Source organism: Puma concolor, chromosome D1 (genome assembly GCF_028749965.1).
Source record: "Puma concolor isolate L17-30 chromosome D1, mPumCon1.1.hap2, whole genome shotgun sequence".
In the NCBI taxonomy this organism is placed as follows: domain Eukaryota; kingdom Metazoa; phylum Chordata; class Mammalia; order Carnivora; family Felidae; genus Puma; species Puma concolor.
Genome location: NC_141676.1, coordinates 80,977,000 through 81,001,587, shown reverse-complemented (window position 1 = coordinate 81,001,587; position 24,588 = coordinate 80,977,000). Strand labels below are relative to the sequence as shown.

Sequence of the window (24,588 nt, the reverse complement as noted above, 5' to 3'; positions counted from 1 at the left end):
ATATTGACCAGCTAAAGAATAATTCTAATTTCCACAAAACTCAGGTATGTGTTAAAGCCAACTCTATTTTCAGATGAGAAAAATATCTTAGTGATTGATTTGATTTGAAATTTTTTCTTCAAAGTTGGTGCCTCGTAACACATCTCCAAACAACTCTTTCCTTATTTCATTCCATTTTCTTCTCTCTAGGTACTAAAATGCATTTGCTTTCGTCTCTTCTACTTGGTTATTTTGAAGTCTCATATTTCAACAACGTGTTCCTAATGTTTTACACTTGGTGTCACTTTCTGGTTCAATATTTCAACAGATATATCTATGGACAAGCTTTCTCTCACATTTCTGATCAGCTGCTCTCCTGGAGCTGAGACTTGCAAGCAGCCTGGACTTGGTATGATGATAGAATATTGATAAAGTTCTTTTTATTTTGCAACATTCAAGACTATTGTGTTTACTTTTTCTATGCAATATATCCTTTGTGACTTTTATCAGCTGATTTTTTTTTATTTCCTGCACTTTGGTTAAATCCTATTCCCCTGAAAAAGAACTAGTAATATGTTTTTATATCTGTTATTACCTAGTACATTTGTAATATTACACCAAAGAAGAGGTAATGTATTTGATGAATCTCCCTTTGGATCCTCTTATTCTATTTTTTTGTATTTCTAGGTTTTGATTATTTTGTATGATATACTAAATTCTATCTCCAGTTCCAATTTTTCTTGATTCCACACTTATTTAGAACAGTATATCACCTTTGTTTTTTGTCACACCAAGTAAAACTAGAAACACTTCAACCTAAGGATCCTAACTTGGAAGGGTCTGAATGCTCTACTGTGATACCAAAGTTTCCCAAATGTGTTCTCAGTGACATAAAACTGTTTTTCTAGGGAAATATTATCTAAGTGTCTGTGGTTTATATCACAAATATTATAGCCTACTGATAACAACCCAAGTGCAATAAATCTAACAAAAACTACTTTGTTTTTAAGCAAACTTTGTAACTGCAGATATGTTTCTCTTTCTTGTGAGTCATTAATAGTACAATTGGTTGTGAGTGACCCAGACAGATATTAAATTGTGTGGACTAAAACTAGTTAGTCAATTACAAACTTAAGGAACAAGTGTCAGTTACTCTGAATCCAAATAGCAGGACACAGCTTTTAGGGTATCACTCTTGGTCAAGCAGTCCAATACATCTTCAAGGCAGGGGAGTTACAGGTGCAAAGTGTTAAGGTAAAAGTAAATCAGTGGTCTTAGCATCCAGGAGAAAGTCTCATAAAGGACTTCTTGTGACCACTTTATAAAGTTAGCCTTTTTAGATTTAAAGGGTTATTATAGTCTCTAACTAGTTTGTCATAGACAGAATACAAGGACATGTATTACAAATGGTTTGAGAAATCTAGTTAAGTGTTTGAATAACCTAAATGTTCTGAACCCATCCCATAACCCCTTCAGCCCACTGAATGCTACTGTAACTTATCATGGTGTGCATGCATGTTTTCCCTTTTTTTTCATTTTTTCTGTACTCCTTGAAAAATAATAATAGTGAGTGAATATCATGGTATATTATTGGAGACAAAATTAGAGTTGTTAACAGGAAATATAGAAGCATAGCTCTGCCAGTTTATAAAAAGGAAGAAACAGTTGCCATTCCATCAGTTTATTTCTTACTATTGTGCTTTCTGAAGTGATACATAAATGGAATCTCTATAAAGCAAGCAAACTAGACAAAAACAACTGCTGTTGGGCTTGAACATCTTTGCAAATGCAGATCAATTAATGAATCAATTCACTTTTACTGAGAACCTATTTTTTGCCAGGCATTTACCATAGGGGTACACAAGATTGTCATGGTCATTGCCCTCACAGAATTTAGGATAATTAGATAAAATATAATGAATATTATGGGTGTTATATATGTGGATTATAATGGGACTTTTCAAAATACATCATGATGCTCAAAAAACAGAGCACTAGGCATAGCCCATAGTGTTACAGTAAAACTTCCCAGGGCAACAAAACAAAACAAAACAAAACAAAAAAACAAAAACAAAAACAAAAACAAAACATTTTATTTTGTTTGATTAACTTTGGTTTTTTATTTTGTGCCCTCTCTCCTGTCCCCCACTGTAGAATTATAGAATTGATAGAGGCACTAACATAGGAGGCATGGAACTGGTGCAAGAGAGCATTCATGTTTTAGCAGAGACCAGAGTAGAAACAAATATGTGAGAACAAAAATTGGTATTTAAAAAACTATAAGTGCTTCTATTTGACATCAGATTATCATGAGAGGCAAAGTATGAGGTAGTGATTCCCTCATAGGAGGCACTCACTGAAGATTTTCTGTCCACCAAAGTCTAATGTTGTGACGTGAGGAGAAGTAAAGATTTGAGTCTGGAGATAAACATAAGTTAGGAACCACAGAAGACATTCCAAATCATGTGTTATTCAGAAAAGATAGGCTGCCGTAAGCCAACTTATAAAATCTCAAATTTCAGTAGATTAACATAGTAAAAGTTTCTTTCATACATACATTTTAACTCCATATAAGGTGAGATAGTCTTCCGTCTTATACCTATGTCATCTGGAACATTGGGCTTCAGGTAGTCACAGAAGACAGAGCGCTAAGCAGTGCAAAGTGCATAAGGAACAAGGCTTAGAAGAGGCTGGACTTCCTTGCCTTGCTTCTGCCCACATTCCAATACAATATTGCTTCACATGCTCCAAATCTAATTGCAAGGGAGGTGTGAGAATGTAGCGTCTATGCCCAAGAGGAAGATGTAGTGTGATAGATACCTAGCATTGTCTCTGCCAAACAATGTAAAAGTATAATGTTGCTAGAAATAAAATTGATAAGTGATGTGAGTTTTTATTTTTTTTTTTAATGTTTTTTTTTTTATTTTTATTTTTTTTTTATTTTTGGGACAGAGAGAGACAGAGCATGAACGGGGGAGGATCAGAGAGAGAGGGAGACACAGAATCGGAAACAGGCTCCAGGCTCCGAGCCATCAGCCCAGAGCCTGACGCGGGGCTCGAACTCACGGACCACGAGATCGTGACCTGGCTGAAGTCGGACGCTTAACCGACTGCGCCACCCAGGCGCCCCGTGATGTGAGTTTTTAAATGAGACTGAAAAACAAAAAAATGCAACTGAAACGCAACAGAAGTTTTATTTTTGTGTGTGTTCTTCCAAATAAAGTGTTCTCTATAATTGCTCTGTATAAGAGTTACTTCCACAAGGGTGATTTAATACAAACATTTATAAGTAACTTTGAGAAAAATTAAAGTAGCATCAAGATGTTTACATGAGCATTAGTGGAATGCTTGGAATGGACAACTTTTCAGAAGTACTAAACTGAAAATCTTTCTGAGATTGATCATTTCTTATAGGAATTTTCAAGAAAGCAATGGACAAGTTACATGGGCATAAAATGTTATTAAAAAAAAATCAGTCTCAGTAGTTCAGAGTCAAATTATATGCCTGTTCTCAATCTTCATCCTAACCTTTATATATTTTTTCAAAAGAAACTGTAAGAAAATTTCTGCAAAAAGCAAATTAATTCTTTAGTCAAATTTGATATGATTTAATGTAATCAATATCAAACACTAAAAATATTATTTAGGCAAACTAGTGTTCTCTCTTAATGTGACACATTTTTGACACCATAAAGAATGAATCCAAATATATATTTTTACTTTTAAAAGAGAAAATACACAGTAACACAACAAGTTCTAGCAAGAATGTGAGTGATTTAGCATCATATTCTTCTGGAAAAATATAATAATATACAGTTTCTGGAATATGATGTGACAATTATCATTTAATTATACCATCAATTCTGACTATGAGGACCTATCCTATAGAATTAAAAGCACTAGTATGTAAAGCAATATATATTTGGCCATAAATAATAATAATAATTGACTTTAACAACCATCTACATAAATTTTACTACATATAAACTGTAGTATTATTAGACAGGAAAAGGAAATTATGGGGAAACGTGTAAATAGAGAAAAGTCTTTTTATAAACAGGTCAGTTCAAATATAGTTGTGTAGGTTTGGCTTATTGCGTCAGGGTCACCAGTTGTGAGTTCAGCTTTTGGCTTTGTCCAGCAAAGCCCAGGAGTGCAGAAAGGATTACTCAGAACTCCACAAGTTAAGAGAGGTGAAAGGACGCTAAGGGAAGTCTCCCAAAGCTGCTCTCAGACTCCTGTATTTATAAGGCATACGTTACAGAGAAAACCTTGCACAATATGTCCTTGACTAAGTGCCAGTAAGAATGTATAGAAAGCCTGGAAAAAACAAGGCATTCCCCAGAATACAAAATAGCAGATGCCAAAAGAAGAGTAGAGAACAAGATATTCCACAGATAGCATGGTCTAGGGAATTTATGAGCACAGGCAGGACCCATCCTCTAAATACGCATTAACTAAATACTTGTTAGCTGTTTTCAGCATGGACAGAAAGCAGTGTAAGGCGTTCCTTATAATCTCCTTAACCAGGACATAGCCATTTGAATTCCCACATAGTTGTATATACGTGTGCTTAGAATTGTATGTTAATGATACAAGTTGTGACAGGTGTTGTTATATTGGACCCTTAATAACCGTTAACATAAAAATGCTGCGGTTTGGGTGGGAAAGAGCTGAAATGTAGGGAAAAAATGCAAATTATTATAACAAATGGAATTTTATCCAGTGAGAATGCAATGTAAAATCCTATCAAGCATGTTTCTTGAAATGAAAATATGGTCAAGAAACAATTTCTGAAATATTATATGTGCAAATGAACATTTATTTCTTTAGCTGACTGAGAGGAAGTGTAGGTCTTGAAATTCTGTTGCTTTAATAGGTTTTCAGCAACCAACATTATTTACGTTATTTTTTTAATATAATTTATTGTCAAGTCAGCTAACATACAGTGTATACAGTGTGCTCTTGGCTTCGGAAGTAGATTCCTGTGATTCATCTCTTACATACAACACACAGCACTCACCCCAAGTGCCCACATTATTTACTTTAGAAATGAATCAAATATTCATAGAAACTTTATATTATATGTGGTTAAAACTTCCCATCTCCATCATTCTTGCACACTCTCAGACTGGGAACCTTATACTTTACATAGAATCCACAATTTGCCTGAAATACAACAGTCTCACGGATTGTATTCAGTATATTTATTTAATATTAGACCAGAAGCCATGGTAAAGATGACTAGGTAAGAATTTGGCTCTTCATGAAACTTTCAAAATCTGACCCCCTCTACCCCCACATCAAAATCTGTCAGAATTGTTGCCTCCTTCAGGGCCCTTTTTGTATTCTGTCAGTAAATCTGTCAAAATGCAGTTTTTCTTATTCTTATGAATTTGCTCAAACATATCCCCAAGCATCCAGACCTGAGTTATGTTAGACTGAAAAACAGAGATATTTGAACTTTGAGTAAAATACAGCAATTTTAAGTAATACAGTAACTTTTTTTCAATGAGAGCCTATCACACTGAAACATGCATAGTGCAAAATCTAAAGTAGTTAGGCTATCACAATCTCTCCCTCCCCTTAGAAACACTTTCCACTCCTAAATTCTTTTATGTCAGTGGCATAGTCCCTGAAATATGAGACTTGAAGGGAGTACTGACCTTGTGTGCTCCTGCTCAAAGGGAACTTGCTTCTTTGTAAATCTTAGTACTAAAAAAGAAAAAAAAATGCTAGAAGCCTGTCCCCTATAATTCACACTGCAAACAGATTGTCTGTGCCTACAGGTGCCCGTGAGTTTTCAGCCTGCTGCAGATAGTGCATTTTCAAAGGCCAGCTGCCTTCTATCAAAGCTTTGATGAAGACTTTGAAGGAGGGCTCACAGAAACAGGCTTAGAGTAGTTTTCAGAAATCTATTAGTTACCAACCAAAATAAATACTCTGATTTCTCACTTTTAAGCTGCTGGTTTTCAGAAAGCAACTAGTTATTTAACCTGTCAAAAAACTTGTCGGAAAAAAAAAAAGAAGATAACGAAATGAAACGTACTTAGAAACTTCCAAAATTGTAATATTTCTATTTCTAGAATATACATTTTCAATTAAACAAACAAGTTTTGAGCTGTACGTGATACTACGCAGGGGCAGAAAACATATCAGTCCTTGAAAGTTTAGATTGTAGGAAAGAAAGAATACATTGTTGCTTAATACTCATGCTTTCTAATATCAAGGTTTACCTCTATTAACTTTTCACACATATTTAAGAGGGTTCTGCCCAGATAATTCCAAGGAATGAATTCAGGTGAATAAATTCTACTCTGTGCTCTAATCACACACACACACAGGCACACACACACACACACACACACACACATGCACACATGTGCACACACACATTCATAGATATACAATGGTTCTTACAAGTAGATCATTATTCCAAAAATAGAAGCAGAAAAGGAAAAATGCACCTTTAAAATCTAATTTTAAAATCAGAGGTTTAACAGTATTTTAACTGAGCATATAATTTTATTTATTACCACCAAATGTCAGCCCCCATATCTGATAAACCAACTGAAAAAAGGAATGATTTAGTTATTTCAAAGTTCACTTCCACAAAGTAATTCACAATTCTTAGGGACAGAGGATCTTGACAGTAAGTGAAATGTATCAACTGTATGTCAAGTTCACAGTTAAAGAGACAAAATGTTTATTTGAAGAGAGAAATGGTAAAGATGGGCTAGGTTAATCCTGTTCCTAAATTGGTTTGGTTTCTCCCAGCAGATGTTTAATATGAGCTTTTTTTTTTTTTTATCATGAAGCACCTGAGATTTAAAAGTATCTACTCTAGGTAATTATGTCTTGAATTCTTATATATCTCCCTGTGATCAACTTCAGTGTGACAAATTGAACTGAGTGCACAGGATTAATGGAAGTGAAACAGCCATCATTCTTTTTATGTACCGCACATAATTTGGACCAATTTTACTGAAACCCTATAGGAAAAATTTCACTTATGAAATAACTGAAAATATTAATCCATTTAGAAATAATGAGTAGGAAGTTAGTGACTTTTTATCCCACACTTAAAATCTTTTTTAAACCAGATTGAAATCTACATTTAAAGGGAAAAACACAAAAGTTGTTTCATATTTTAAAAGAAAAATCTGCTGATTTATCCCTACAGTTCACCTACTACCAAACCACAGACCTCTCTCTTGATACTTCTTTTATAATTTTATATATATATAATATTTTATATAATAATATATTATTATTATATAATATATAATTGTATAAAGTATAATTATATATTATATAATAATATATTATACTTTATATAATTATACTTTATATAATTATATATTATATTATATTATATTTTATTATATTATATTATATAAAATGCACAGTACAACTCACCTGATACCTCTCTTCTTCAATATGATGTTAAACTGTCAGCTTTGGGTTATCTGATTCTTTTGACTAGATTCTATTCACCTTTTGCACATTGCATATTACCACATACCACATCGTACTGACAGGCATGCCATTTGAGGATAGCCGTAACTTAGAAAATGCTAACTATCATTTCTATTTCTAGTCTAAAATGTACCAGAGCCAAGGTTACACTGTTGTAAAACAAAAGTAATTACCAAAATTTAATTGTATTCTGTTCTGAAAGGGGATTTCACATTTATTAAAGAGACAAATGAAACTTATCAAAGAGATAAGTTAGTCTCAGGGCAACCCATGAATATCCCCTGAAATAATGTGGTTTACTAAAGCCTCTGCTAAAACTCATCATTTTTACAATAAGGAACCATAAAACTATATTTAGTTTTCCCTTTTGACGTATACTTAAGTTGTCTTCTACTGCTCAGGAAGTGAGGAGCCTCTTATCTCTCCCTCTGCCTCCTGTCAACTTGAGAAGGAAATTCTGAGATAGTAGGCTGCAAAGGAAGAGATGAAGGTAAACATGTGAGAATCAGCGGGAGTAAAGGCAGGTCATTATTTTGTACAGATCACCTGCCATTTTGTTCCTCTGTAACATTATTTCAATACTTAATTAATTTGGTATGAAAAGCTGTTCAACAAATATCAATGCACAACTTCACTGGACCTCATGGTACGATAGATTCTAGAATACAAGTGATGATAAATTACAGACAGAGAATCCCAAGCAGGCTCTGCACTGTCAGTGCAGAACCCAATGTGGAGCTTGAACCCAGAAACTGTGAGATCACGACCTGAGCTGAAACCAAGAATTGGATGGCTTAAGCAATTGAGCCACCTAGGCATCTCAAGGGATAAATTTAACCAAGGAGTTGTATACTGAAAACTTCAAAACATTCATGAAAGAAACTGAAGATGATATAATAAATGGAAAGATATTCTGTGTTCATGAATTAGAAAACTTAATATTGTCAAAATATCCAACTGACCTTTTAATGCAGTGCAATCCCTATCAAAATTCCAATGGTGCTTTTCACCAAAATACAAAAAATGAAACAAAGCAAAACAAAACAAAACACTCCCAAAATCTGTATGAAACCATAAAAAGTCCCAAGTAGCTAAAGAAATATGGAGAAAGAAGAACAAAGCTAGAGACATAGCACTTCCTAATTTCAAATTATATTACTAAATGATATAACCCAATAGCAAAACAACAATAACAACATCTGATTTGAAAATGGCAAAGAATCTCAATAGACATTTTCCAAATAAAACATACAGAAGGCCAAAAGTTATAAGAAAAGGTGCTTAATATCACTAATCATCAGGCAAGTACAAGTCAAAACCACAATGATATATCACCTCATACTTGTTAGTATGGCTATTACCAAAATGTTAAAAGATAACAAGTATTAGCAAAAAAGAAAAGAGAACTCTTACACACCCTTGGTGGAAATAGAAACTGGTACAGCCAGTAGGAAAAAAAAGTATGGAGATTCCTTAAAAAACTAATCATAGAGCTACCATATGATCCAAGAATTCCACTTATGGGTATATATGCAAAGGAAATAAAATCACTACCTCAAAGAGTTATCTGCACACTTATGTTCATTGAAGCATTATTAATAATAACAAAGATATGGAAACAACCTAAGTGTCTAACAGTAGATAAATGGATAATGAAAGTATATATAAGAGTATTATGTAGTCTTTAAAAAAGGAGACAATTTAGCCATTTGCAAAAACATGGATCAACCTTGAGGATATTATGCTAAGTGGAATAAACCAGACACAGAAAGAGAAATACTGCATGATCTCATTGACATGTGGAATCTAAAAAAAAGTTGAACTTAGAGAAACAGAGGGCTGAGAGGTAAGGGAAGAGGGGAAATGTTGGTCAAAGGGCACAAACATTCAGTTATAAGATGAAATAATTCTGGAACTTTACTGTACAACATGGCAACTCCAGTTAATAATATTGTATTGTATACTTGGAATCTGTTAAGAGAGTACATCTTTAATGTTCCTTCAATATGCACATATAGAAAAAGAGAATTATGTGAGATGATAGATATCCTAGTTCACTTAATTGTAATAACTTCATAATGTATATGTATATCAAATCACATTTTATATCTCAAATACATACTAGTTTTATTTGTAAATTAGACTTTTAAAAAACTTGAAAAATGTAAAAGGACAAAACCACTGGTCATCTCAATTGGTACAGAAGAAAACATTAGATAAAATTAAACACTCATGATTAAAAACCACAACTAAAGAAACTAGGAATAAAATTACACTTCATCAAGCTGATAAAGGGTATCTACAAAATTTTACTAACAGAATCATGTGTTAAAGTAAAAGACCATAAGCTTTCCACCTATTATCAGAAACAGGACAAGGAATCCTACTCCCACTACTTGTATTCAACATTGCATTGAAGGATATAAACTGAGTAATTAGCAAGAAAAAAAAAGTATACAGAATTATAGGATAAGAACTATCTCTATTTAAAGATGATGTAATCTTGTAAACAGAAAATTCTGAAGAAAATACATGCGCACACATAGTATTAGAACTAATAAATAAAATCAGCAAAGTTGCAGAATTCAAGATCAATATACAGTAAAGAATTCTGCTTCTATACATCAATAAGCAGCAAAACAAAAATAAAATTAGTAATATTTATAATGTTATGAACATTAATAAGCTATTTAATAATAGTTTTTGCCAAAGACCTTCAAGACTACTACCCAGAAAGAAGCAAACATCATTGATAGAAGTTAAAGAACTAAATAAATGGTAATGGTCATTTAAATAATTTATGGCCAAATTATTTAAGGTTAATTGAATTTTGACAAGGATGCCAAGGCAATTCACTGGTTGGTGGGGGGGGAGAGAGGATGATAGTCTCTTCTACTAATGGTTTTGGGTAAAATGGATATCCACATGAAAAAGAGTGGATTAAGACCCCTGCTTCCCATCATAAACAAAAATGAACTCAAAATGCATCATAAACCTATGTGCAAGAGCAAAAACGATAAAAATATTAGAAGAAAACATAAAAGTAAATCTCTGTGATCCTGGATCAATGCAATGATCTTAGATATGATAACAAAAGCACAAGAGCCCCCACCACCCAAAAAAAGTTAGATAAATTGGACTTCCTTAATATTAACATATTTTTGGAAATTAAAAACAATGGAAGAAAGAAGATATTGGAATGTAATGTTATGTGTGGTACAGAAAAAATGTTTGCAACTCTTTGCAAATGGACGAAAAATAACTTGAAACAGTAAACTCTGGTTTTATTGACTTTCTTTCTCTACATACACCCCCTAATTTATGCTAATTAGCCATTTCCCCCACTCTTCCACTGCAGCTTTCCTTTTCTATGTCATCATCTACAATCTATATTGTTAAATTCAACATTCCTCTTCACTTTTTATCTTGTTTGACTTCATGTCAATATTCAACAACTTTGATACTACATGCCTACTTATTAAAACATTTTTACTCTGGAGTTCCATAATACTACACTTTTAGTTCCTAACTGTATCTACTCCTCAGTTCTCACCTCCTTATATACCTCTCTTAATATTTAAGGGGAAAGGCTCAATCCTAGATTCTCACTTCACAACTAGAGGGTGCATTTGTTTCCCTTCTTTCAAAACCTTCAGGACACATCTATGGCCAGTTTCTTATAGTACCTAAATTGTTAACTTTGACTTGTCTTGCAGAAGACTTTGCCAGAACCCATCTTCTTTCATGAAGATTTATAATAACATTTTCTTAAATGTTCATAATCTGAGGCTAGACTGGTAGATAAATTCTGCTGAGGTTTTTGATCCTGAGATTAATAAACTCAGTCAATTTTTGACAGTATGTCAGACTGTGTATGCTGAGAAAAGATATTGAAAACAAAACAAGAGGAATCAAAGATAGTGGCAGATTAGGAGGACCCTGCACTCTTCTTATCCCAGGAACACAACTAGATAGTTATCAAATCATCATAAACTACCCCATAAATTGACCAGAAGACTGACAGAGCAAACTTCACAACTAAAGGGAGAGAAGAGGTCACATTGAAGAAGTTAGAAAGTGTGGAGATGTGGTTTAAGAGAGAAACAGATCATGGGTGCTGTGGACATAGAGAAGGGCTAGAGAGGAACACACAGGGGAGCCCATAAGGAGAAACTTCCCCCAAAGCCATTGGCTTAGAAAACAAGAAAGGCTGGATTTTGTGACAAAATTCCTTCAGTTCCAGAGAGGTGGACCCCTCCCCCAGAAGACAGGCACAGGCCTCTGTCCACACCGTGTTCCTAAAGTCAGGAGTTTTAAAGGTCAGCAGGCTTGGCTGGGATAGAGCCAGGAGGGCACCGTCCTGCTCCTGGAGAGAAGGCAGACAAACTGAGATGGACAGCATGGAAACAGTGATCTGAAAAATATTTGGGAGACACAAAGGGGAGGTTATTACCTTTTCGAGGAGCCCTTCCCTAAGAGACAGTGTTCACGGAAAACGCCTCTCTGGAACAAAGAAGCTCACTGGTGCCATTTCCCTCCCGTGGCCCTAGGCACAAACACAGAGTCACCTGTGAGAAGCCTCTCAGCTCAGACACTGGCTTCCTAACTGGCTTAGTCTAAGCCCCACCCCTCTGTATCCTGATGGGACTTCCCTTCCCAGTCAAGCTTGCTTTAGCCCTAGTATGGCAGGCCCTTTCCTCAGAACACCAGCACAAACACCTGCCCACATATATCTTCCCATCCAGAGAGTTCTGCAGGTTCTCAGTTTGGTGGAGTTGCTGTCAGGTCTCACTTCACAAGCAGAACAGAGCACACCTAGTTAAAAGTTGCCACATCAGGCCAGGGACAAACCAGTGCCCACAGCAGGCAAGTGGCCTGAAGGATAGAGAGGCCAAAACACAACAGCAGAGCACATGCAGCACACAACAGGGACACTCCCTGAAACACCAGGTCCTGGGCACTAAATGACCTTTTCTTCATAAGGCCATTATTTTCAGAATCAGGAGATATAACTGGCTTTTCTAAGAGAAGAAGGCAGAGACTTAGACAAAATGTCAAAGCAGAATAATTTATCCCAGATGAAATAATAAGATAAGGCCATGGCCAGAGATCCAAGTGAAACAGATATAAGTAACATGCCTGATGGAGAATTTAAAGCAACAATCATAAGGATACTCACTGGGCTTGAGAAAAGAATAGAAGACATCAGTGAGACCCTAACAGCAGAGATAAAAGAGGTAAAAAAAATCATTCAGGGGTGCCTGGGAGGCTCAGTCAGTTAAGTGTCAACCCTTGATTTTGAGTCAGGTCATGATCTCAGGTTTGGTGAGATGGAGCCTCATACAGTCTCTGCTCTCAGTGCAGAGCCTGCTTGGGATTCTATCTCCCTGTCTCTCTTTGCCCCTCCCCAACTCGCTGCTCACTCTCAAAAGAAATAAATACATAAACTTTAAGAAAAAAAAGGATGATTTGGAGATGAAAAATGCAATAAAGGATATTGGAAACAAGTTTGATGCGATGCATAGCAGGTGGGAAAAAGCAGAGGGATGAATTAGTGACCTAGAAGTTAAAATAATGGACAATAATGAAGCTGAACAAAACAGAGAAAGACAAATTATGCAACATGAGAATAGACTTAGGAAACTCAGTGACTCCACCAAATGTATTAACATTCATACTATAGGTATGCCAGAGGAGGAAGAGAGGGAAAGGGGGAAGAAAATTTATTTGAAGAAATAATAGCAGAAAACTTTCCTAATTAGGGGGAGAAAACAGACATCCAGAACGAAGAATCACAGAGAACTCCCACCATAAATAACAAAAGCAAGCCAAGACCAAGACATATTGTAAATAAATTTACAAAATATAGTGATAAAGGAAAAATATGAAAAGCTGCAAGACAAAACAAGTCCTTAACTTACAAGGGAAAACCCATAAAGCTAAACAAAGATTTCTTAACTGAAAGTTGGCAATCCAGAAGGGAGTTGCATAATGCATTCAAAGTGATGAATGGGGAATATATGCAGCCAAGGATAGTCTATCCAGTAAGGGTATCATTCAGAATAGAAGGAGAGATAGAATTTCCCAGACAAACAAAAATTAGAGTTCATGACCATTAAACCAGCCCTGCAAAATATATTCAAGGGAACTCTTTGAGTGCAAAGGAGACACCAAAAGTGGCAAAGACAAGAAAGAATCAAGAATCATAGAAAATCTCCAGACACAATGACAAAGCAAGTAATAGATAGAAAAAAAATACATATCTATCAATAATGTAAATTATTTGAATGTAAATGGACTAAATGCTCCAATAAAAAGACACAGGGTGTCAGAACAGATGAAGAAAACAAGACATATCTATATGCTGCCTACAAGAGATTCATTTTAGACCAAAAGAAACCTGCACATCGAAAGGAAATGGGTGGAATAACATTTATCATGCAAGTGGATGTCAAAGAAAGTTGAATTAGCAAAACTTTTTTCAGACAAACTAGACTTTTTTTTTTTTTTTTTATTGTTTTTATCCTGCTTAGGTATCAGGATAGTACTGACCTCATGGAATGACTTTGAATGTGTTCCTTCTATTCTGTTATTTGTAAGAATTTCTTTAAGTTTATTTATTTATTTATTTATGTATTTATTTATTTATCTATTTATTTATTTAGAGAGCACAGAAGGGGCAGAGAGAGGGAGAGAGAGAGAATACCAAGTAGGCTTCACACTGTCAGTGCAGAGCCAAGGTGGGGTGAGATCACGGCCCAAGCCGAAACCAAGCCACCCAGGCACTCCTGTAAGATTTTGATAAACATTGTCATTAATTTTTTAATGTTTGTTAGAATTCACTAATGAAGTCATGTGGTCTTGTGCTTTTCTGCGCAGGAGATTTTTGATTTCTAATTCAATTTTCCTTCTTGTTATTGGTTTAAGAATATTTCCTGTTTGGGGCGCCTGGGTGGCGCAGTCGGTTAAGCATCCGACTTCAGCCAGGTCACGATCTCGCGGTCCGTGAGTTCGAGCCCCGCGTCAGGCTCTGGGCTGATGGCTCGGAGCCTGGAGCCTGTTTCCGATTCTGTGTCTCCCTCTCTCTCTGCCCCTCCCCCGTTCATGCTCTGTCTCTCTCTGTCCCAAAAATAAATAAAAACGTTGAAGAAAAAAAAAAATTTAAAAAAGAATATTTCCTGTTTGTTAGATTCAAGATTCATCATTCAATCATAGTAATTTGTGCATTTTTAGGAATTATCTGTGTTTTTTTCCCCAGTTATCTGACTTTTAGTATACAATTGTTTATAGTAATCTAATATCACTCCATCTATTTCTGTGGTTATATGTTGTTATTGTCTTCTCCTCCATTTCTTATTTTGGTTTTTGAGGTTTCTTTCTTTTTTTTCGTATTTAATGTAGGTGAAGTATTGCCAGTTTTGTTTATTTTTTTTGAAAAACTCGTCATTACTTTCAATGTTATATTATTGTTTATTCTGGGCTCTATTTTATATATTTCTGAGTTTTCTTTGCTATATCCTTCCTTGACTAAATTTCAGCTAAGTTTCTTCCTTTTCTAGTATTTGTGGTATGATGTTGTTTATTTGAAATTTTTTTCTTATTGCAAGCATTTATAGCATAAATTTCACTCTAACATCTGCTTTTGCTGGATCCCATAGGTTTTGGAATATTGTGTTTTCTTTTTCTTTTGTTTTGAGACATATTTTGATTTGCCATTTCATTTATTATTTGGCTCATTACATGTGCAGTAGTGTGTTTTTTAATATTTACATATTATATATTTCATAATTATATTTTAAATGTTTAATATTAACATTGTAGGGTTTCCAGATTTGTTTTATTGTTATTCTTTAGTTTTTACCATTGTGGTTGGAAAATATGCTAGGTATGATTTCAGTCTTCTTGAATTCGTAATATATGTTAAGTCTCATATGATTTAACTAGGAAATTCTTCTGTGTGTATTTGTGAAAATGTATATTCTATTTTTCTTGGATGGAATGTTATATAGATATAGATATAGATATAGATATAGATATAGATATAATATCTTTTAGAACCATGTATTCTGAGGTATGCTTTAAGTAAAACATGTTCTTGTTGAAAAAAATAATAACAATAACTTTTACTGAGGGTACTTGTTTAAAATAAAGCATATAAGAGGGGAGAAGGATGGGAGGATGGGTGAAATAGGTGAAGGGTTCACTTTTCTAAGAGTGCACTTATCATGATAAACACTAAGTAATGATGTATAGAATTGTTGAATCACTATATTGCACATCTAAAACTAATATAACACTTCATGTTAACTATACTGGAATTAAAATTAAAAACTTAATAAAGACAACCAAAAATAAAAACAAAATAAATTTACCCATATTTAGGTTTAAAAATAAAATATTTTAATATATTTTAACATCCACATATATTATGGTTATTATCCACTAGAAATTAGCAAATTGCATCTATTATATCTGTCTTCATAACTGATAAAATGTGTGTTGAATGTATAGAAGTATCGTAAAATATATGCTGATTTATATTTTTGTGTCCAAAGCAATTTATTGTAAGTTATTGATGTTCTGAACACCTCAATAAAGTTGAATTAAAAAAAAAAATAATATGGAGGTATCTCGGTGGTTTAGTTGGCTAAGAATCTGGCTCTTGCTTTCAGCTCAGGTCATGATCTCATGGTTCATGAGTTCAAGCTCCACACTGAGCTCTGTCTGCACTGACAGCACTGAGCCTGCTTATGATTTTCTCTCTCTCCCTCTTTCTGTCCCTCCTTTGCTCTGGCTCTCTCTTTCTCTCTCTCAAAATAAATAAATAAACTTTAAAAATAAATTACATAAATAAATAATAAAACAATATGAACAAATGGTCTTTTATACTCTCCAAATATGTAAAAGCAAAGTAGTAATTACTTTTATGATTTCATTTGATGTTATACAATACTGTCATTGTTTAAGTCACACATTGCAAATTGAAATTTTTATAAGCATTAATTAATTGGATTCCTTATACAACTCAAATATTATTTGTAAATTCAGAATATGATTTGTTACCAATAAGCACACAAAATATATAATAAGTTATTAAATTGATTATTTTCAATGTCCAATATTCTTAATTAAAACTGATTGCTCATTTTTACCCAAAAGGATACATTTTGATGTTATACATGATGAGATTTTTATACAGGTTCTATTTATTTTATGAAGTTTGGCAAAGAAAATAATTGTTTTTGGCAATTTATACTCAATATGCTTAATGAATAATATCAAAAATATGTCTAGATCTCTTTGAAATATCACTGTATGTGATGATAAAATAAGTTTTATAAATCCTACAGAGTCTTAAAAACTGTAAACATAAGGTAACATAATTTCCTAATGTAGAAACAATCAGTGAATAAAATATACATTATTTTTTTATGTTCCATATTGTAAAATTTTCTTTAAAACTCTATTCACTTAATAGCATGCTTATTTTTATGATAATGTGTGTTCCTGGTGGATAAAATTTAATCTGTATGGCTGTTCAGTTTTATTTGAAATAATAATTAAACTCAAATCCACTACATTTGATTAGCACTGCATTCAATTAAATTATTAAATGAGTTTGAATTTAAATTCATATTCTCAATGATTTAATGGGCCAATACTTTCTATTACAATGGGGTTCTGATATTTATAACAACTATCTTAATAAATTGTATAAGTAGGTATAAGAATATCTTTGGATTTATCTAACAGTTAAATTTTCTAATACTGTAAGCAAACCAGGAGAAATCATATAATTTGCCCAGGTTACAAAGCTGGTTGTTTAGCTGAAATGAGGTAAGAATCCAAGATCTTTGCCATACTTTAAGTTACCTTTTGGTTATGCTATCTTTCTTTCTTTTTTGTTTTAATGTTATTTTATTTCAAGAGAGAGAAAGACAGAGACAGAGAGACAGAGACATAGTCCAAGCAGAGGAGGGGCAGAGAGAGAGGGAGACACAGAATCTGAGCAGGCTCCAGGCTCCTAGCTATCAGCAAGAGCCTGATGCAGGGTTCAAACCCATGAGCCTTGAGATCATGACCTGAGCTGAAGTTGGACATTTAACTGACTGAGCCATCCAGGTGTCCCAACTTATGCTATCTTTCTATGTGTCTGCCTTAAAACTAATCTGTTAGATTGAAAATTTTCTCCAAACGTCTTCATATTGCACCCCTTCAAAAGTACTATTTAATTCCTTTCCTGGTATTACCATTTTACATATGGTGCATCTTTTTGGCTTTAGGGATAAGCAAATAAAATCTGAGAAGATCTGTAGTACAGACTTAGAAATCATGAAGCTTATGTGGCATGTAACTAGGTTAAATGCTATGTTGCATTTAATTAGGTTAAATTTAACTAGGTTGAATTTTTAACAGTGTACATTCCACATACCATTTGTTCCATTGTAAACATTACACATTTCTATGTGTAGCTCTCTCCCATAACTTAACAAGTAAGAGTGTTATTTGTTTGCAGAGAAATCTCTCTGTCACTGTGGTAATTTGAAGTTTGTCCTAGGAAGTCTTCTTAAACAATCGTCTTCTTAAGCACTTTTGTTTTTTGTTTTTTTCCATTTTGAGAGAGATAGATGGATAGAGCATGGGAGAAGGGCAAAGGAAGAGGGAGAGACAATCCCAAACAGGCTCCACCCTCAGTGTGGAACCGATCAAGGGGCTCAATCCCAGGATCCTGGGATCATGATCTGAGCAAAACCCAAGTGTTTGATGCTCAACCGGCTGAGTGACCAAGGTGCCCCTCTTCTTAAACACTTTAAACAATCTTAATACTGTCAGTAATACATCAGGATAGGAATAACTCTGTGTCTTTCTCTTATCAATAGATCAGACAAATAACACAAGTCTATTATTCTACATATTAACTAGTTAAAACTTCAAAGATTTTAATACAAAACTAGATTAATTGATCTCAAGGTGGCTGTGTTTAACAGATAAAGAAACTAAAAAAAAGAACACAATTTCTTAATCTTGAAGACAATGGTAAATTCCCATGGAAACCAAACTCAACACTCTTCCTTAGTGATCTACAAAGCTTCTCGGATGTGGTTGCTGTTCTTCTTTCCATCCTCACTTTCTACCACATTCCACCTTATTCATTTAGTTCCAGCCACAAGATCCTATTTAGCTCCTGAGAAGCATCAACTTTACTTGAAGTATTACACATTATATTTTAATGGAAAGTAATATTTGAATACTTGATGTATAGATCCCTTATACTATGGGAAAATACTCCCTTTTGTTTCCTACATTTGTCATGAGAAGATTCGATTTGTTACACTGATCCTTTTGCATCCGTATGCAATTGAGGAGGTAATAAATCCAGGTATGACAGATGCCCAGAAATAAGTTAACATGGAATAATCAATTGGAAGTTTAAAATTCACAGTATCTCTAAAAAATGGGATATTTTAGTATTATAATTAAACACTAGAAATAGCAGGCACAACTTTTCACTTTTATTGAATCTAGGCTCATTATCAAAAATAGCTAATTGTATTACATGGCAATGGGGGAAAAGAACAAGTTGCTTAGAGACTAAAATATTTACAAAATGCAATTTATAATATCATTTTATTAAATGAGACAAAACTTCCACATTTCACTGCTTTAAAATGTTATTTGGAAAATTAAAATAGGTCTATAATATTTTTCAGAAACATGAAAGGATAAAGAAGTTACTTGTCATCTCATCAGAAAGAAGTCTTGATTGAGGATGAGGGAATATAATTAGCAATTCTATTCATCAGTATTTCCTGACTTAAAAAAAAAAAAAGATTGCTTTTAATTTTGTAAAGTTTTTAGAAAAAAAAAATCACATATAGATTTTTTTAATACATTTTAGCACTCACAAGGCCTGTATTATGGTGCACAACATGAAGTAAAAAGGATTCAATGTCAACATGATAACCCACTGAAACCATGGAATACCTTTTGAATTTATGTGAGACATTTATCAAGAAAAAGTTATCCAGAGGAAAAAATTGAGGTGAGCGGAGAAGAGGACAACTATCAAAAGAAATATATATATCCTTTTAAAGGGGAAGGCAGAAATTATAATCAAAAGAGGACACAAAGTCCCATTTTTGCCACTGTGGCCTGTTTCATTTCAACTATTCCTTTCTTCTCAGGTATTTTTACTTGACAATAGAATGCTGTTGAGGTAGGTAGACCTTCTTTTCTCATGAGACATGGAGTAATATAGGTCTTGTTGGTTTAAGATTATCACAATATATCCCCTCTGGGAGCAGATACTATTTTCAATTCAGAAAGTTAGCAGAATGTGAAATCACTTCTGATTACTGTTCTATTTCATCCTAGTTCAATTAGTATAGAATATTGTATTTGTGAATTGCCTGTCATCCAAGGCTTTGTAGTATGTTTATAATGACAAATGAACAATATGCTAAGCATTTTCTATAATGTGCACATAAAACTGCTTTTTATGTGATGAACAACAATTGTGTTGGTGTATTAGGAAGAAAGGAATGACCTGTATTCATTAGTTTTACAATCACAGTTTCATTTTTGTTGTGCCATCGGTTCATCCACAGCAAACAAAATTTAAGTAAGAATACAGATTTTTTTGAGGAACCTCCACACTGTTTTCCAGAGTGGCTGCATCAGTTTGCACTCCCACCAACAGTGCAAGAGGGTTCCCATTTCTCCACATCCTCTCCAGCATCTATAGTCTCCTGATTTGTTCATTTTGGCCACTCTGACTGGCGTGACGTGATATCTGAGTGTGGTTTTGATTAGTATTTCCCTGATGAGGAGCGACGTTGAGCATCTTTTCATGTGCCTGTTGGCCATCTGGATGTCTTCTTTAGAGAAGTGTCTATTCATGTTTTCTGCCCATTTCTTCACTGGGTTATTTGTTTTTCGGGTGTGGAGTTTGGTGAGCTCTTTATAGATTTTGGATACTAGCCCTTTGTCTGATATGTCATTTGCAAATATCTTTTCCCATTCCGTTGGTTGCCTTTTAGTTTTGTTGGTTGTTTCCTTTGCTGTGCAGAAGCTTTTTATGTAAGGATATATTTTAGAAGAGGGTTCAAAACCATGAATTTATATAAATTCTAAACAGACCAGTTATCATAGAAGAAATTGAGAAAGTTATTGAAGAGCCCCCATCTCCTATCTTGATAAATTCATCCACCTAGATGATTTTGTAAGTGAATACTAACAAACTTTCAAAATTGTACAACTGCAATACTATTTGTACTGTTACTGAACCAGGCTGGATCACTGACGGAAGAACCAAGAGGCACTCAGAGATCTTGGAGGATCGGGGGTTTATTGACACTGATGGGCTCAGGGGAGACAGTCTCTCCAAAGATCTGAGTCCAGAGCATAAGCATGGGGGACAATTTATAGTCTGCTACTTTCATATTCGTGGCAATTTGGCGTACCCAGCAAGCAGGGCAGGAGGAAGAACTTGGAAGGAATCTTTGGGAGGGGACTGGAATTCTCTGTCAGTCCTGCTGGCCATCTTCTAACATAATTTTTCCCTATCAAGGCCAAGATTTGTTTTTCCCCATCACTCCCCGCTTTGATGTTTCTAAAAATCTTCCTTTTAGTAGGCATCATCTTTTTGTCTTATTGATTGATATCCCTGAAGGGCTAAGACAAGCACTGTGGTTTGACATGTAACAGTGTTTTTAATGAAGTGCACCAGGTGGTTTAGGATGCATGGACCTACGGTTACAAGAAAGATTATGGAAAGGAGGGGTCCCGCCAAAGCAGGGAGCCAAGCTGTCCAACTTACAAAATCCCATCCCTTCCAGAGACTGTTACCTTCTTGTTGCTTGTGTTGAATTCTTTCTCTCAGTTCCCTGACTTTAGTTGTGACTATTTCTGATTGGCTTACAAAATAATGGCATTCTTCTGCTAGAAAAATGCAAGTGCCTTCCTTTTTTGCAGTAAGGAGATCGAGGGCTCGCCTATTTTGGAGGGATACTCCTGCCAGGGGGTTTATTTGATTTTGTAAGGTCACCAGGGAGTTGGCTACCCACTCCATATCCTCATTTAGTTCCTGGGATAGCTTGTGGCATATTCCTACAGAAAAGCCTGTACCTCCTATCCAGGTTCCTATCTCTAGCAATTCCTGTTCCTATTAGGACAGGTAACAGGACTGCTTGATTAGCCCAGGGCTTAGGGTAAATGCTGCTAGGAATTGGTCTTCAGTGTATACAAATATTTTGGGGGTTAGGAAGACTAAGTAGCACATCTGAATCCAGTTGGCCTCTAAGCATCAATAGGTTAAGTTGGAGTATAGGTAGAAAATCCTGGGAGGGGAGCATAGGGTTTCATTCTTATGAATGGTTATTGTTATGGTTATGGTTCTCATCTATGGTTATGTTTTTCCTGCATAGGGAGGTCCTGTCTGTATCCTCAGAGGGTATTCAAGTTAGTTTATCAGCATTTGTGAGATGGATCCTAGTAGCCAGGGGCCCAATTAAGACAGTGCCATTGGTTGTGAGACTTTCAGGAGCTTCCCAGTTAAAGGGGACAGAAGTGGCTAAGTAAGCCCTCCAGCAGAGAGGCAAACACTTCCAGCAAATCTGGGTGGAGTTTTTTATGCCATGGAGGATCTGGTAGGTGATGTTGGCCCAGCACCTGAATGGGAAATCAGGAATCATTTAAGAGCAAGGAGGTCTAAGACCCTGTAGGGTGTTGGAGTGGTTGCCTTTATGGCCTGTACCAGCTTGGCCTGTGTATCTTTTATAATCTTCTGAAGGGCCTCATCCTGTACCTCTCCCCCATCTGACATTCCCACCTGGGGAAGGTAAGTAAAGCAGGCTTTATTCCCTTTTGTAAGGGAAAGTTTTTGCAGAGGCCATCTATTTTGATAATCTCTACAGCCCAAAACTTATGTGACCAGCATCCTGTGATTGGCTAACAGAGGCCCTTGCCTCTTTGTAACATTATCTGTTGAGGGTGGTGAGAGAGTTGAATGCTCTCATTTTCTCTGACTTTCCTCTCATTACCATCTTATAACAATCCTTAGGGCATTGTGGGTATGTGATAATCGTAAGGGTGAGACAGGTTAGCATAAAATAAAAGCAATACTTAATAGCCCTCCCATCCGGAGGAGGTAGGTGAGACCCAACATAAGATTTTGTCTCATGTCCAATCTGTTGGGGCAACCTCTACTAGTCTGATGGCAAGAAACAAGACAGGGATTATGACACTGGCAAGGGACAGGGGTTGACAGAGTTGCATGAACAGGGGTATTAAGGATGGTCCAATTAATCTGTTGAATCCTCAAGTTTCAGCTATGCATAGACCAGCCAGCTTCCAAGACATGGTTGGAGCAGAGCTGGTCTAAGGAGTTGGAGCCTTCTGGAGGGTCAGTTTGAGCGGGTCTAATGGATCTGGGTCTCTGGGTCAGAGACTCCTCAGGACTGGCTCTCTTGACTCAAAAATGGTGAACCCATGGGGTAATGTCTGAAACCTTAAGGGCAGTAGGGGTGTCTAAGATAACAATGTGTGGCAAGGTCCACTGACTGTGGTTTAAGAGGTTCCTTTTGTCAGTTCTTGACCCGGACTGAGTATTCTGGCAAGAAGTGGTATACTGGGGACCCTAGGGAAATTGGGGCCCTCTCTATGGTGTATCTTTGTAACTCATTTAGGGTGGTCCCCAAGAGATGAAGCTGTTCTCTTATTCCTTTATCCCCAACCTGATGTAAGTTTCCTGGAAGATTTCCCAGGCATGGGGGAAGCTGTCCATATATTAACTTGAAGGGGAGAAAACTAATGTCCTGGGCATGCAACGAGCAAGCAGGAGAGCTAAGGGTAGTATCTGGCCATGGGAGGCTAGTCTCTTCATAGAACTTTGCTAAGGTTTCTTTGAGGGTGTGATTCATCTGCTCTACTTTTCCTGAGCTCTGGGGCCAGTAAGCGGTGTGGAGTCTCTAGGTAATGTTGAGAGACTTAGTAAAGATCTACTTATGTCCACTACAAATGAGGGCCCATTGTCATTGTGAGTTGTTAAAGGCTGGCCAAATGGGGGCACAATTTCCTGAAGGAGGAATTTAGCCACTTCTCAGCTTCGTTCTGTCCTGTTCGGGAAGGCTTCGACCCATCCAGACTATGTGCACACTATCACCAGGAGGTATTGGAACCAGTTGTTTGACTGCATATCTGTGAAGTCTATCTCCAGATCTTCAAAGGGGATAGATCTTATTCTTTGGATGCCTGGCGGGGGCCGTGGTACAGACTGAGCATTGTTTTTAGCACATACTATGCATTGTTCACTGGTAGCTAGGCATAAAGCTGGCAGCTGACTAATGTAGTAGTGTTTTTTGAGGAGGGCCTCTAATGCAGTCTTTCCTAGATGAGTGAGTTGGTGATACTCCTTGACTAGGTGCTCCCCTGTTACTGATGGAATGAAGATGTGTCCATCTGGCATAACCCACCATCCCTTCTCAGTCAGGGTGGCCTGTTCTGCCATGTCCCCTTCTCTTTCTTCTCCAGCATAACTGGGTAAAAGTGTTTTTATTGGCGGTGTCAGGGTCACGGTGTAGGAGGGAGCCCTATCTGTGTCCTTGCAGGCTTCAGCCTTAGCTGCTTCAACTGTGAGGCAGTTTCCCCACACTGCAGGGTCGTCTCCCTTTGGTGTCCCTTACAATGCAGGATTTCTATTTCCTTTGGAAGCAAGACAGCTTCGAAGAGTTTTAGTATTTCTTCCTTATGTTGGCTGGGCTTCTGGGTCCCCTTTCAGTTAAGGCATTCATTTTTCCAGTGTCCCTTTTCCTTATAATAGGCACATTGATCTTTTGCCAAGGAGGCCCTGGGCTTCCCCTGCTTTTGGTGGCCAAAGCTTTCCCATCTTTGTATTATCCTTTTCTTTTAGGGCACTGGTGAGGAAGGTGATCTTTTTCTTTTAATTTCTTTTCAGCTGCCCTCTCGGCTATGACCTCCCTGTTCATGTAGACCTTATTGGCAACCTCTATTAGCTGAGTGATATTCATTCCAGCAAAGCCCTCTCCTTTCTGAAGCTTTCTCTGGAGGTCTGGGGTGGCCTGAGCCACAAAAGGGATATTTACCATTTGTTGGCTTTTCTGTGCCTCAGGA

The 24,588-nt window shown here is 35.9% G+C and overlaps 1 long non-coding RNA gene across 1 annotated transcript in view; it reads left to right on the top strand.

Moving 5' to 3' along the window:
* The first annotated feature begins 306 nt into the window (after positions 1–306).
* Positions 307–24,588, top strand: part of LOC147576838 (uncharacterized) — a 31,831-nt gene continuing 7,549 nt past the window's right edge. The window contains exon 1 of the long non-coding RNA XR_015241467.1: positions 307–388. This is a non-coding gene — a long non-coding RNA (uncharacterized LOC147576838). The remainder of the gene's footprint in view (positions 389–24,588) is intronic.